Raw genomic sequence first — 11,118 nt, forward strand, 5'->3', positions numbered from 1 at the left:
AAGTGGGAGGTGGGAGTTGGCGAGCAAGCCACCCACCACCCAGCGCCACCCCACCGACTTCCGAGATGCGCGACAGAATTATGGACTCTGGTGGACTCTACTTTACGAATACGAATCCGTGTATTTACCATGGATATAGGAATATAGGGATGGAGCATGTCGTTGCGGGGTGGAAGTCATTTTCAGGGGGGGACGAGGTAGAAGCATGGAATTATGGGTTGGAATTGCATCTTTTTCATTGGCTGTGTCCGGCGCAAGCGCAGTACGTCATTATGCATGCGTTACATCATGTATATAATATAGGGATGGAGCGTGAGCTAGCATTATGGGCAAGGGGGGTTATTTTTCGATAACGGCCATATAACGGCAAATAGAACGCGAGGGATTAAAGAAAACTAAAATTATAGAATATAGAAAGGAAATTAAAACGTGTAACACGAATTAAAGAACATACTAATTTTACATAATTTCTTATTTATATTTTAAAATTATTATTTTTAGTAAATGAATAGGTGTTATATATTTAATAATTAATAGGGATATCATAAATGTAATTTTTTCTTATAGTATAATTAAAAATAGGGTACAATAAGTTTTTACACATAATAGGTTTATACATACATATATACAATATGTACAGTAGCGGACCGCTCTAAAGGAGACGATAACTTTTTTAATATAGTACTATACGATTTGAACTGTTTTGGGAAGCTAAAGCAATTAGTTTACAAAAGGATGTGAAAAGAAATTTTTTCAAAAATTGCAATTGATCGAAATTGTTGAAAAAATACTAGAAAATGATTTTTGATTTTTTTATGTGGGCCTATATTGAAAATTTAAAAAATACGCTTCGTAGATCTGTGTCAATTAAACATATTCTGAAAATTTCGTCAAAATCGGTCGATGTTGCGATGAGCTACAAACGTTTAAAGATGGTAAAAATTGCAGATTTTCCAGCTTTTCGGCAATAAATCGTGAAAATCTGCAATTTTTAGTAGCTCAACGCAACATCGACCGATTTTGACGAAATTTTCAGAATATGTTTAATTGACACAGATCTACAAAACGTATTTTTTAAATTTTCAATATAGGCCCACATAAAAAAGTTAAAAATTCAACTTTTAGTATTTTGCTACGATTTCGCTACAAGTTTGGTAGCATCCTGAGCTGTGTTGACTGCTAACGTCTTCGATATGACCAAGAGCGATCTCGCGAATTCAGCGATCGCTAGTTGCTCCCGAGAACTCTGAAAGTACAATAGCAAATTAATTTAACATCATTTTTAAGACGAGACTCCCAGGATTGTGCCAAATAATTCCAAAAATCTGTGCAAATCTGAGCCACTTAACTTAACAAATTAACTTGCAGACCATTTCCTGAACAACTTCGACTGCGTCTCCAAGAAAGTTCCCTTCCATAATGGTCAAAGAAGTGAAGAATTGCATGCCCGTGGCTTTAGCTATTCTCTTCAGGTCTGCTTTTTTACATCTTCGGACAGCCATTGCCTTAGTTTAATGAAGTACTATAAAAGAAGCCATACAAATAAATGTTCTACTCTTGTTTTACTCTAAACATTATTGTTTCTGTGATGAAAATGTACCTTCAGATCGTCGATTCCTCCAGATAGATGAACAATATTGGTACCAGTGGAATTTTCAATATAGGCCCACATAAAAAAGTTGTAAAATGCAACTTTTAGTATTTTTTCTGTAATTACAACCAATTGTTATTTTTGAAAAAATTTCTTTTCACATCCTGTAGTAAACTAATTGCTCTAGCTTCCCTAAAAAGTTCAAATCGTATAGTATAATATTTAAAAAGTTATCGTTTTTTAGAGCGTTCGAATATTAATTCGACTAACTGTATTTTTAGCGAAATTTAGTCTCTTCTGCTTATTAACTTTATTAATAAACGGCTTCTTTCGAAACCGTGCACTTTCTTAAAATCTCAGAAAACTTTCTTGAAAATAATTAAAAATAACGGAGCCAAACGTTATAAAAGGGTGTTTGCAACCCTGGCGATTGAGCTCAGTTATTTTTAAGAAAGTTTTATCAGTGGGACTTTCGGTCGTCCCTGGGTTAATTGTTAGAGTCAGGACCTGCAATCTAATATATTAGGGTACTGTTTTTTCGTGAAAGGAACATATTTTGCACGGTTCTGGCTTCTCGCTCAATAGGGATTATCGGGTCATAAACCCCGACGTGCAATTCACAGGATTCACAGCTGTTGGGGACTTTAATGAAAATAATTTTCATGGTCGTATTCCTCGAAAAAATCTGTTTACTGACAAAGTTAATAAGCAGAAGAGACTAAATTTCGCTAAAAAACATGTCAGCGAAAATAAATATTTTTGAAAACGTCACATATTCTCACAATATTCACGTTACTCTGGTCATCAGAGAGGGTTACATTATTTCTCCTCGATTTCCTCGATTTCTCAGTTCTGACCAGGGATTCATACCGGTATAATACCGGTATAATACCGGTACACAAAATAACGGTATTATACCAGTATTACCCCAATAACCTTTATAGAAACCGAAATACCGGTATGACACCATACCGGTAAATGGAAATACCGGTATATTTCAAGAACTTATACCGGTATTATACCGGTATTTTCGGTTGTATGTTGTACTGAAATACCGGTATGATACTATTTGAAAGCAGGGATTCATACCGGTATAATACCGGTATAATAACGGTATACAAAATAACGGTATTATACCGGTATTACTCCAATAACCTTTATAGAAACCGAAATACCGGTATGACACCATACCGGTAAATGGAAATACCGGTATATTTCAAGAACTTATACCGGTATTATACCGGTATTATACCGGTATTTTCGGTTGTACGTTGTACCGAAATACCGGTATGATACTATTTGAAAGTACCGATATATTTTCTCATATTTGCCGGTAATTTTTTTAATTTTCTTATTTTATTTAACAACAACAGACGTCTTGCGACAACGAACAAGCGATACCGTAACGACGCACGGAGACCGCCGCGCTGCGGAGCGCGGAAGGCGGAAATAATTGAATACGTGGCAAGGCCAAAGGCACGTAGGATTTTTGTTTTAATAAAGCAATCTTTCATTTTGTCATTAGCCATCACGAACGACATACGTTTTCTCAGATCCCTCACCACCTCCATTTTTCCTCCGTATATACCACTTTTTCGATATCGGAACGTTATCCGTTATTGTATATATTTAATACTTCATACTTACTTTTTTTAGTGTTGATATTAGAATATTTCTTATTCATTATAGTTCATTAGTGCGTTATTTTAGTTCGGTTTTAGTTTTTTTGCATTAATCTTAGTACAATTAGAGTCAGAGTCAGTGTAAGAAATGGGTCGAAGGAAGATAAATGCTGTTTTTGAATACTTCGAGTATAATTCATCGCAAAATAAATCGACATGCATAATTAATGAGTGTGGTCATGAAATTACAGTAAGTAGTCGTAAATACAGTTACTCCCAGTCGTATTTATACTCTGCATCCCGACTTCTTTATTATGGCTGAAAATTGGAATACTCTACATGGTGAATAAAACAGTAATTCATCCGTCCTAGGATGACATATTAATACTTAAAAATAATAAAATTGATAATTTACAAATTGCTAGTTTATTCATTCTAGTTACTTTAATAGTATCACCAACACAAGTTAGTGTTGAAAATTGGAATACTCTACATGGTGAATATAAAGTAATGGTCATCCGTCCTAGGATGACATATTAATACTTAAAAATAATAAAATTGAAAATTTATAAATTGCTAGTTTATTCATTCTAGTTACTTTAATAGTATCACCAACACAAGTTAGTGTTGAAAATTGGAATACTCTACATGGTGAATATAAAGTAATGGTCATCCGTCCTAGGATGACATATTAATACTTAAAAATAATAAAATTGAAAATTTATAAATTGCTAGTTTAGAACAATAACAATATATTTCTAAACTAGCAATTTATAAATTTTCAATTTTATTATTTTTAAGTATTAATATGTCGTTAACAATTTCATCGGATAAGTTGTAGCGCAATGGTGATAGTATATACTTTAAAGATGAAAACAATCTTTCAACACTAACTTGTGTTGGCGGTACTGCTAAAGCAACTTGTACTAAAGAATATAATTCTGGCATTTGGGATTTTTGGTTATCCCAAAAATCCAAAATTTTCTTTTTAGAATCCAATCGTGGATGCTCTTCGAATCTCCCCAATATATTCATAATCTGTACGGTATGATTATCGCAACTACGCCTTCTAGTACGCTCTAAATCTCGTAACATTTTTTCGACACCGTCAACGTCAACTTCATCTTCGTCTGCAGTTGAAGTACTTGGTGTGTTATTAAATGATAATCTGCATTCTTTATGCAGTTTTTGTTTGTGTTCCCAAGTACTTGCAAGATGAGTTTTAGCTCGCACAATTTGCTCTTGATTCAATACTATGTTGAACCGCACATCGAGAAACATACCTACGAAAAAAACATCGTGATGACCATTGCCTTATACAATACCTTATACTATTGATTTAGAGCTATGTTAAATTGTACATTACGGAATATACATACCTGCCAAGAAAACATCATTATCAAATAAATTCTTCTCTCGAAGTTTCATGGCTGTGACGAGTTTCTCTGCTAATTCAGTTTTTATAGTCGATGTTTCCAATATGCATTGCGACCATATTTTATAAAAATCCCCAATGAGAAGTTGCTCCTCTTGTAGTCTTTTGGTTGCGATGCGAGCTGGAAGCAAAGAACGCACTATGTCGCCTATTTCTATCCACGTCAGTGGATGCAAATAATGATCGTTACTTGTATTGCAACATTCTCTTACAATTAGTTCCAAGAGGGCTTCTAGCATGTCTAATGTAGAATGCCAACGCGTAGGACAATCTATGATTGGTTTTTTCTTTTGCAGTGCTTTTAACAAGCTTTTGAAAACTGGTGTCCGCAATTTCTTACAAACCCTCCTTGCGTTGGTTATTATTGCAGCAATATCACTATCCTTTAATACGTCTGTCACAGCTAGCTGCAATGTATGAGCTGCACATCGTACTGATCGAGCCCGGTATTTTTCAATAGTTTCATCCCTTTCATTTGAAATTGTATCTTCGTCATCTGATAATGACAATTGAAATTCCTCGTTATTTCGAGTCCCGCGTAGTTCATCCATAGACAAAGAGTTTGAATTTTCGCTATCACTGTTGTCTTCAATGTCATAGCATTCGAAATCTTCTTGATCATTTTCTACCAGTCTTACAAGTTTGATCATGTTGGAGCCGTTATCGGTTGTTATTGAATAAATCTGTTTTACAGATATTCCATAAGCGAGGAGTACGTCTTTTAAAATTCTCTGTATATTTACAGCGGTATGACTATTATATATTTCTTTTACCGCTAAGGTATTTAAAACAATTTTTACTCCATCTAGATATTGCACATTGATCCCCAAAAATGAGCGATCCATGCAAGTCGCAGTATCTATTTTTAGTGATAGTAATTTGCCGTTTAATTTTTTATTCAGCATATCTCTAAACAAGTTTGCCTTAATTTTTACAGCATTTCGTACTTCTTGCGATGATATGGGTGAACGTGAAATCGACGGTATCATTTTAATAATATCTTGAAATGCAGTATCGTTTATTAAACTAAAGGGTCGGCCGTGAACGGTAACTAAGTTGACACAGTTATCCAATAGCTTTTCTCTAGTGCGTTTGTTATTATTATTGTTGAGAGAGCTGCTAGTATCTGTCTGCGACGTTGTCGTTTCATCATGTTTCCGTTTTCTATTACGTAGCATGACTAACGTAAATTCAGTCGGATGCGTTGAAGACAAATGCGACTGGAGGTTAGTACCATGATTTCCCTAAAAGTACACATAAAATGTAGTATCGTAGTATGTAAACGAATATGTACAGGGTGTATAAAAAGTAATGGTCATCCGTCCTAGGGGTGAATCTACACCTCTGGATCGGTGGACATTTGTAAGAGAAACTTGTCTCAAAATTGTTTGTAACAAAGGAAATTGTTGTTAAAGTTTTTTTTTACATCAACGCTTTCTACTCATCGAAAAGAGAAAATGTTTGAAAGGAGCCACATGTGCCGCAAACAAATAGTTATTGAGATATGAGCTGCTAAAGTTCTTGCAAAATTTGATTGTGTAGAATTATACGTATAGACAAAAGCCTACTACAGTCCACACGTCCGTGTCGATGAGACAGAACATGATCGTGTGCGTGCCTCGAGCTTGGTACGGGCCTAGCAACGAATGTCCCTTTCGTTTACTCGAGGCACGCACACGATCATGTTCTGTCTCATCGACACGGACGTGTGGACTGTAGTAGTAGGCTTTTATCTATACGTATAATTCCACACAATCAAATTTTGTAAAAACATTAACAGCTAATATATCAATAACTATTTGTTGATGTAAGAGGTGTAGATTCACCCCTAGGACGTATGACCATTACTTTTTATTCACCATGTAGAGTATTCCAATTTTCAGCCATAATAAAGAAGTCGGGATGCAGTGTATAAATACGACTGGGAGTAACTATATTTACGACTACTTACTGTAATTTCGTGACCACACTCATTAATTATGCATGTCGATTTATTTTGCGATGAATTATACTCGAAGTATTCAAAAACAGCATTTATCTTCCTTCGACCCATTTCTTACACTGACTCTGACTCTAATTGTACTAAGATTAATGCAAAAAAACTAAAACCGAACTAAAATAACGCACTAATGAACTATAATGAATAAGAAATATTCTAATATCAACACTAAAAAAAGTAAGTATAAAGTATTAAATATATACAATAACGGATAACGTTCCGATATCGAAAAAGTGGTATATACGGAGGAAAAATGGAGGTGGTGAGGGATCTGAGAAAACGTATGTCGTTCGTGATGGCTAATGACAAAATGAAAGATTGCTTTATTAAAACAAAAATCCTACGTGCCTTTGGCCTTGCCACGTATTCAATTATTTCCGCCTTCCGCGCTCCGCAGCGCGGCGGTCTCCGTGCGTCGTTACGGTATCGCTTGTTCGTTGTCGCAAGACGTCTGTTGTTGTTAAATAAAATAAGAAAATTAAAAAAATTACCGGCAAATATGAGAAAATATATCGGTACTTTCAAATAGTATCATACCGGTATTTCAGTACAACATACAACCGAAAATACCGGTATAATACCGGTATAAGTTCTTGAAATATACCGGTATTTCCATTTACCGGTATGGTGTCATACCGGTATTTCGGTTTCTATAAAGGTTATTGGGGTAATACTGGTATAATACCGTTATTTTGTGTACCGGTATTATACCGGTATTATACCGGTATGAATCCCTGTTTGAAAGTACCGATATATTTTCTCATATTTGCCGGTAATTTTTTTAATTTTCTTATTTTATTTAACAACAACAGACGTCTTGCGACAACGAACAAGCGATACCGTAACGACGCACGGAGACCGCCGCGCTGCGGAGCGCGGAAGGCGGAAATAATTGAATACGTGGCAAGGCCAAAGGCACGTAGGATTTTTGTTTTAATAAAGCAATCTTTCATTTTGTCATTAGCCATCACGAACGACATACGTTTTCTCAGATCCCTCACCACCTCCATTTTTCCTCCGTATATACCACTTTTTCGATATCGGAACGTTATCCGTTATTGTATATATTTAATACTTTATACTTACTTTTTTTAGTGTTGATATTAGAATATTTCTTATTCATTATAGTTCATTAGTGCGTTATTTTAGTTCGGTTTTAGTTTTTTTGCATTAATCTTAGTACAATTAGAGTCAGAGTCAGTGTAAGAAATGGGTCGAAGGAAGATAAATGCTGTTTTTGAATACTTCGAGTATAATTCATCGCAAAATAAATCGACATGCATAATTAATGAGTGTGGTCACGAAATTACAGTAAGTAGTCGTAAATATAGTTACTCCCAGTCGTATTTATACACTGCATCCCGACTTCTTTATTATGGCTGAAAATTGGAATACTCTACATGGTGAATAAAAAGTAATGGTCATACGTCCTAGGGGTGAATCTACACCTCTTACATCAACAAATAGTTATTGATATATTAGCTGTTAATGTTTTTACAAAATTTGATTGTGTGGAATTATACGTATAGATAAAAGCCTACTACTACAGTCCACACGTCCGTGTCGATGAGACAGAACATGATCGTGTGCGTGCCTCGAGTAAACGAAAGGGACATTCGTTGCTAGGCCCGTACCAAGCTCGAGGCACGCACACGATCATGTTCTGTCTCATCGACACGGACGTGTGGACTGTAGTAGGCTTTTGTCTATACGTATAATTCTACACAATCAAATTTTGCAAGAACTTTAGCAGCTCATATCTCAATAACTATTTGTTTGCGGCACATGTGGCTCCTTTCAAACATTTTCTCTTTTCGATGAGTAGAAAGCGTTGATGTAAAAAAAAACTTTAACAACAATTTCCTTTGTTACAAACAATTTTGAGACAAGTTTCTCTTACAAATGTCCACCGATCCAGAGGTGTAGATTCACCCCTAGGACGGATGACCATTACTTTTTATACACCCTGTACATATTCGTTTACATACTACGATACTACATTTTATGTGTACTTTTAGGGAAATCATGGTACTAACCTCCAGTCGCATTTGTCTTCAACGCATCCGACTGAATTTACGTTAGTCATGCTACGTAATAGAAAACGGAAACATGATGAAACGACAACGTCGCAGACAGATACTAGCAGCTCTCTCAACAATAATAATAACAAACGCACTAGAGAAAAGCTATTGGATAACTGTGTCAACTTAGTTACCGTTCACGGCCGACCCTTTAGTTTAATAAACGATACTGCATTTCAAGATATTATTAAAATGATACCGTCGATTTCACGTTCACCCATATCATCGCAAGAAGTACGAAATGCTGTAAAAATTAAGGCAAACTTGTTTAGAGATATGCTGAATAAAAAATTAAACGGCAAATTACTATCACTAAAAATAGATACTGCGACTTGCATGGATCGCTCATTTTTGGGGATCAATGTGCAATATCTAGATGGAGTAAAAATTGTTTTAAATACCTTAGCGGTAAAAGAAATATATAATAGTCATACCGCTGTAAATATACAGAGAATTTTAAAAGACGTACTCCTCGCTTATGGAATATCTGTAAAACAGATTTATTCAATAACAACCGATAACGGCTCCAACATGATCAAACTTGTAAGACTGGTAGAAAATGATCAAGAAGATTTCGAATGCTATGACATTGAAGACAACAGTGATAGCGAAAATTCAAACTCTTTGTCTATGGATGAACTACGCGGGACTCGAAATAACGAGGAATTTCAATTGTCATTATCAGATGACGAAGATACAATTTCAAATGAAAGGGATGAAACTATTGAAAAATACCGGGCTCGATCAGTACGATGTGCAGCTCATACATTGCAGCTAGCTGTGACAGACGTATTAAAGGATAGTGATATTGCTGCAATAATAACCAACGCAAGGAGGGTTTGTAAGAAATTGCGGACACCAGTTTTCAAAAGCTTGTTAAAAGCACTGCAAAAGAAAAAACCAATCATAGATTGTCCTACGCGTTGGCATTCTACATTAGACATGCTAGAAGCCCTCTTGGAACTAATTGTAAGAGAATGTTGCAATACAAGTAACGATCATTATTTGCATCCACTGACGTGGATAGAAATAGGCGACATAGTGCGTTCTTTGCTTCCAGCTCGCATCGCAACCAAAAGACTACAAGAGGAGCAACTTCTCATTGGGGATTTTTATAAAATATGGTCGCAATGCATATTGGAAACATCGACTATAAAAACTGAATTAGCAGAGAAACTCGTCACAGCCATGAAACTTCGAGAGAAGAATTTATTTGATAATGATGTTTTCTTGGCAGGTATGTATATTCCGTAATGTACAATTTAACATAGCTCTAAATCAATAGTATAAGGTATTGTATAAGGCAATGGTCATCACGATGTTTTTTTCGTAGGTATGTTTCTCGATGTGCGGTTCAACATAGTATTGAATCAAGAGCAAATTGTGCGAGCTAAAACTCATCTTGCAAGTACTTGGGAACACAAACAAAAACTGCATAAAGAATGCAGATTATCATTTAATAACACACCAAGTACTTCAACTGCAGACGAAGATGAAGTTGACGTTGACGGTGTCGAAAAAATGTTACGAGATTTAGAGCGTACTAGAAGGCGTAGTTGCGATAATCATACCGTACAGATTATGAATATATTGGGGAGATTCGAAGAGCATCCACGATTGGATTCTAAAAAGAAAATTTTTGATTTTTGGGATAACCAAAAATCCCAAATGCCAGAATTATATTCTTTAGTACAAGTTGCTTTAGCAGTACCGCCAACACAAGTTAGTGTTGAAAGATTGTTTTCATCTTTAAAGTATATACTATCACCATTGCGCTACAACTTATCCGATGAAATTGTTAACGACATATTAATACTTAAAAATAATAAAATTGAAAATTTATAAATTGCTAGTTTAGAAATATATTGTTATTGTTCTAAACTAGCAATTTATAAATTTTAAATTTTATTATTTTTAAGTATTAATATGTCATCCTAGGACGGATGACCATTACTTTATATTCACCATGTAGAGTATTCCAATTTTCAACACTAACTTGTGTTGGTGATACTATTAAAGTAACTAGAATGAATAAACTAGCAATTTATAAATTTTCAATTTTATTATTTTTAAGTATTAATATGTCATCCTAGGACGGATGACCATTACTTTATATTCACCATGTAGAGTATTCCAATTTTCAACACTAACTTGTGTTGGTGATACTATTAAAGTAACTAGAATGAATAAACTAGCAATTTGTAAATTATCAATTTTATTATTTTTAAGTATTAATATGTCATCCTAGGACGGATGAATTACTGTTTTATTCACCATGTAGAGTATTCCAATTTTCAGCCATAATAAAGAAGTCGGGATGCAGAGTATAAATACGACTGGGAGTAACTGTATTTACGACTACTTACTGTAATTTCATGACCACACTCATT

At 34.9% G+C, this 11,118-nt stretch overlaps 1 long non-coding RNA gene across 1 annotated transcript; it reads right to left on the bottom strand.

The window, feature by feature from the left end:
- Positions 1-457: 457 nt before the first annotated feature.
- Positions 458-2,446, bottom strand: LOC143210596 (uncharacterized). Its single transcript, XR_013009298.1, has 3 exons — positions 2,383-2,446; positions 1,645-1,783; positions 458-1,522 (listed from the first exon to the last, which is right to left on the bottom strand). It is a non-coding gene; the product is annotated as an uncharacterized LOC143210596 (long non-coding RNA).
- Between the last annotated feature and the right edge of the window lie 8,672 nt (positions 2,447-11,118).

Source organism: Lasioglossum baleicum, chromosome 1 (assembly GCF_051020765.1).
Source record: "Lasioglossum baleicum chromosome 1, iyLasBale1, whole genome shotgun sequence".
Classification (NCBI taxonomy): domain Eukaryota; kingdom Metazoa; phylum Arthropoda; class Insecta; order Hymenoptera; family Halictidae; genus Lasioglossum; species Lasioglossum baleicum.